Below are 5323 nucleotides of genomic sequence, written 5' to 3'. Positions count from 1 at the left end.
CGCTGAAGCAGGGACGGGACCGCGCTTTGACACTTTATCACGTCACCTTGACGACGCTGAAACAGGGACGGGACCGCGCTTTGACACTTCATCACGTCACCTTGACGACGCTGAAACAGGGACGGGACCGCGCTTTGACACTTCATCACGTCACCTTGACGACGCTGAAACAGGGACGGGACCGCGCTTTGACACTTCATCACGTCACCTTGACGACGCTGAAACTCGTTGCGCACTTTTTATTTTGTGTTTTTAAGTCCTGCAGGCTCTCGAGCTAAATGTCAATCTACATTTGTCAATAATCATTAAAACTCTATTGTTGGTCAAAACAGCCTCATCAAGAAAAACCTAAACTAACCAGTTGAATAAACGAAGTGTGTAAATGTGGTTGCTTTCTTCTGACAGGTTATAACACCAGCGTTGGTGTCCGTGCTTGTTTACTGTTTTCTTCTTCTTCTCTTATGACGCGGTAACCCTCGTGTTTCACGTCACACCGGTATGAACTGTGGGCAGTTCCCTCAGGCAAAGTCTGCAGAAATGCGGACTTACGAAAAGGGTCTAAAGAGGCTCCACATGTCCGCGAGACGGCCCTGAGCCCTGCCGGACTTCCCGGGAACGCGCCTCAGAGTCTGTGGGTCTGTGAGGGGGGGGGGTCTCTGATCAGATCAATAAAAGTGACAGTTCACGTGTGATCTGAGAGGCTGATCCTGATTGGTTCAGGTACCACATGACCTCTGACAGTTTTAATAACATTTGGAAAATGGAACATTTGATTTTTTTTTATTGACTTTATTGACAACGTCATCATATACATAGAACACAAAAGGACAAACAACATTTCATTGTCCAGGGGTACAAAAATCATTTAAAACTCATTAAGGCTTCCTGACGAGAAAGTCCAGGTTAAGGAACCAACTTGATTCTGGAGTTCCAGCATGTTGAATATAGTTAAATACGGTCCTTTGAGCTTGACCTGTATTTGAATATTTTATGGAGTCCATATGTATCTAGTTCAGTCATAAAGACAAGGAAGAATAACAGATTTGTTATGAAATATAGAAACACTGAAGAAAACATCCTTAAAACTAAACGAAATATTTAGAATGAGCCTGAATGAACTCCAACATGTCTGACCAGAATTTCTCAGCGTGACAACAGTTCAAAATAAATGGGACACATTTTCCTCTGCAGCTTCACAGAATGAACAGTTTCAATATTCAGTTTATATCTTTGAAAGACTTTACCGGGTAGAACCGGGGAATCAATTTAAACGAAACTTCTCTCACTTTATTAAGCAAATGTTTGAAGGCTAAAGACGCACTTCATCCCACTCTGTTCCACTATTCCAATGAGAAATCACGTAAGGCACAGTCACAATGTCTCTCTGCAAGAAACCTCTAATTAGTTTATTTACCTGTCGCTTTTCATTTGCCTTGGTTCGACTGCGGGGATGACGTCACTGGTTTCCATGGTTTCCAGCTGTCAACCAGATGTGATGTTACAACAATGAAACGCAAAACTACGGCAAGCTGTTTGAATTCCTTATAAAACTTAGCCGGCTTGTCCCTCACAGCTACTAATAGGTCTGCCTATTTATTAGTTAAGTTTTACTAACTATTGATATCAGATACAGTATCAGATTTTGTGTTAGAGCCGAAACCCTTTTCAGAAAAGATAAAGTTACAGACAGAAATCATTTGTTGTTGTCAGTGCTGTCAAATGTGGAAGGAAAGGTTCAGATCTCTGCAGCCCGTTGTCCCAGTCTACTGTGAAGACCCTGTTATCTGGCTGTCAGCATGGTGGTCCAGCCTGCAGCCTGGTGTAGGCCTCCTCTGCCCCCCCTGCGGGATCTACATAGGGAAGAATGGCTTCCAAACTGTAAAACTTTGACATTTAAAGCTTCAGGATGTGTTGAAGTACTGACTGATCTGTCATGTGATCGTGACCTTCAAAAAGAAATGACAGCTTGAGTGAATTTACTTGATTGAAAGCAGCTTGTTCTGAACGTCGCTGTGTTCAATCGGTGTTCCGCCGAGTTCTGCCTGCTGCTTTTAAACGCTGTAATATTCATCAATGGTGATAAATGATTCGAAGTATATATTTTATAAACCTCTTTAATAGTTTATAAAAACTTTAATAGTTTAATACACTCAGTAGAAGCACCATTCTTTGACATTCAGTAAATATATGTGGTGATAACGCCGTTTGATCCATGAGCACAGCAAAGTGTCTGAGAAGGACCCAAAGAGGTGGACGCGTCAGATGTTGGAGGCTACCTGCCGAGATTTGCATCCACCTCTTTTGTCAGCATTAATGAGCGTGTGCACCGCGAGGCGCGTGCGATTCTCGGCAGGCAGACTTCGTTACACCGTCTCTCCCAAACTCTTCCACTGTGTCGGCTGATTACACACATTTACATCTGCGAGGCTCTGCAGGTCAGCTGTTCATTAGTCACGAGTAGTTTACTAATAGGCTATCTATTATTTAGCCCCCCCCCCCCCCGCCCGCCTCCTCTAACTCCTCCTCCCCTCCTTCCTCTTTCCTCCTCTCTCTCCTCCCCTCCTTCCTCCTCTCCTCTCACTTCTCTCCAGCTCTTCGCGTCTCCGGCTGCTGTTTGAACCCCAGGTAGGCCTACTTACTGTCCTTTCTCTTATATAAACTCCTGATCGGAACCAGTCGACGTGTGCAGGCTCGGTTCTGTGTGTGAACAGCAGCACATTATTTTCAGATGTGCGTTAGTACTTCTGAACCTTAAGCGCAAGGCTCAGTCCGAGTTCAACCAAACCGAACCAACGTGAGGAGGATGCGGGTCTGCGCTCACTAAGGCAGCTGATTATTGGTCCCACAGTCTGCAAAACAAAGCCTCCAGGTTTCTACCTGGATTATGATCATCCTGGAGCTCCGTCAGGTTCAGGTTGGTCTGAGGAGGTTAAACCAGTTGAGGAAGAAGCTCCAAGTTTTGCAGGCCTGCCGAGAACTGCCTGCTTTTAAACGTAATAATATTGAAAATACTTTTAGAGTCGTTAATAATTTATTACACTTAGTAGAAGTCGCATTCCTTGAGATTGAGCAGAAATCTGCGGTGAAAACCGCGTTTGATCAGTGTGGAGAGCAAAGTGTCTGAAACGGCAGTGAAGTTAGTTTTAAGTTGGATACTCGACAGACCTTCACCCAGGATCCGGTCACGGCTTCTTACTCAGTTCACCCAGTGTTGGCAGTATAAGTGCGCTTGGCTCACCTCCGATGGCTCGCTTTTAACCACCGGGGTCAGTTTAGGGACCGTCAACAAATTACTATTGTCAAAACAGTGTTATGGGAAAATCATCATTTATGTCAATAGCTTCCATGTCATGTGATCCAAGGACACCAAACCAACGCCGAACTGGAGATCTACACTGTGAAAATGAGACACACCTCTTCATTTTAGATTTGAGTGCATATTTGAATTTATATTAATATTTACTAAGATTTAATGCAAAAGGGGGCTTTTTTACTAGTTTAATTTGGGGGGAAAGGCTTTCTTTTTTTCAATAGCTTCCATGTGAAATTGTTTTTAAGACAAAATGAAATGATCAAAATAAAATCCCCTCAGTTTACCTTAACAACAATCACACCACAGCTGCTTCTGTCTTTTAACTGGGTGGCACATGACTCCCCCTTTCAACTTGACATCCATCCAGTCTGTTTGGCTTTCTCATCCTGCTGCTGAAAGACTCATTCACACCTTCATCTCTTCACGGCTGGACTATTGCAACTCACTACTCCTTGGTATCAGCTCAACCTACATAAAAAGACTCCAACTGGTCCAGAACTCAGCCGCACGACTCATCACCTGCTCCAAATCCTGGCACCACATCACTCCTGTCCTAAAACAACTACACTGGCTTCCCATTTCTCGCCGGATCACATACAAAATCCTGGTCCTCACCTACAAAGCCATTCACCACCTGGCCCCTTCATACCTCACTGTCCTCCTCTCCCCCTACCAACCTTCGCGGTCCCTCAGATCCACCTCAGCCGGTCTCCTCTACGTCCCCAAGTCCAAGCTCAGCAGTCTTGGGGAAAGAGCCTTTTCCAGGGCAGCTACCAGGCTCTGGAACTCCCTCCCCATGAGATCCACACCTCTGAGTCCCTCACCATTTTCCAGTCCCGCCTTAAGACCCATCTCTTCTCCTCTGCCTATCCCTAGCTGTTTATTTTATTTTTTTTTTTTTTCCAGGTTTCTTTATCTGCTCTGTAAAGCGACTTTGAGTCCGTGAAAAGCGCTATACAAATTCAATTTATTATTATTATTATTATTATTATTATCCTTAAGTTTTCCCTGAATAAGAAATTGTTAAAAAACTTTAAACAGATATGTAGGTGAAAACATAATATCAGCTCACAAACATGTATTGTATTCATCTCATCATTGCAAATACATATGAGGGACAGGGAGAGGGCAGTCATAAAAGGTAGGCTACATTATATTAGTAATAATAGTCTTTCTAAACAAGCTTAAGAATGCCAAATTCTTCAACTTCTAGCAATAGAAAGCATCCTGATGGAAACCTTACCATCTGGCATGTGCATGGTCCAGGACTGGAGGCCTCTGCAGCAGGTGATTAAAACCGCCCAGAAGAATATTGGTAACCATCTACCGAGCATCAGTGATGTCGGTGAGGTGAGGTGTCTGCAAGGAGCCCAGGACAGTATCAACGAAGCCACAGCCTGTTCGCCCTGCTGTCTTCTGGGAAATCACACAGAAGCTATAAAAAAAAGAAAGCCTTTTCCACAAAATTATTAATAAACATTTATATAAAATAAAATTTGCACTCCAATGTAAATTCAAGAGGTGTGTCTCATAATGTAGTACTACAATTCTGCGTAAGATTGGAGTCCCTGGGTCACAAATCCTTTTGCATAAAATCTTTATAAATATTAATATAAAATAAAACATCCACACAAATCTAATGATGTGTCTCATTTCCTCATTGTAGTGCTACGACCAGGCATTGGTTTGGTGTCCCTAGGTCACATTACGTGGAAGATATTGAAAAATCCCACATTTTTCCATAAAATATTAATAAATATTAATATATATTAGAATATGCACTCATATCTAATATGTAGAGCTGTGTCTAATTTCCTGATTGTATGACTACAATTCGGCATTGGTTCGGGGTCCCTAACAAGATGTGGAAGATATTGAGAAAAAATACATTTTTTTTGCACAAAATCTTAGTAAATATTAATATAAATTCAAATATGCACTCAAATCTAAAATGAAGAGGTGTGTCTCATTTTCACAGTGTAGATCTCGATGGTGGCCGTATCATTAAAA

The 5323-nt window shown here is 42.6% G+C and overlaps 1 protein-coding gene across 3 annotated transcripts in view; it reads left to right on the top strand.

Moving 5' to 3' along the window:
• Positions 1–2512: 2512 nt before the first annotated feature.
• Positions 2513–5323, top strand: part of srd5a2a (steroid-5-alpha-reductase, alpha polypeptide 2a) — a 26510-nt gene continuing 23699 nt past the window's right edge. The window contains exon 1 of one of the 3 annotated variants that reach the window (XM_046047283.1): positions 2513–2625. The gene's annotated coding sequence lies outside the window, so the exon portion shown is untranslated. Of the gene's footprint in view, positions 2626–2866; positions 2915–5323 lie in introns of those variants that run through there. The other 2 variants (XM_046047284.1, XM_046047286.1) reach the window with 2 other exon arrangements.

Source organism: Micropterus dolomieu, linkage group LG04 (assembly GCF_021292245.1).
Source record: "Micropterus dolomieu isolate WLL.071019.BEF.003 ecotype Adirondacks linkage group LG04, ASM2129224v1, whole genome shotgun sequence".
Classification (NCBI taxonomy): domain Eukaryota; kingdom Metazoa; phylum Chordata; class Actinopteri; order Centrarchiformes; family Centrarchidae; genus Micropterus; species Micropterus dolomieu.
The sequence above is the reverse complement of the archived record's forward strand: the minus strand, read 5'-3'. Positions and strand labels throughout refer to the sequence as shown.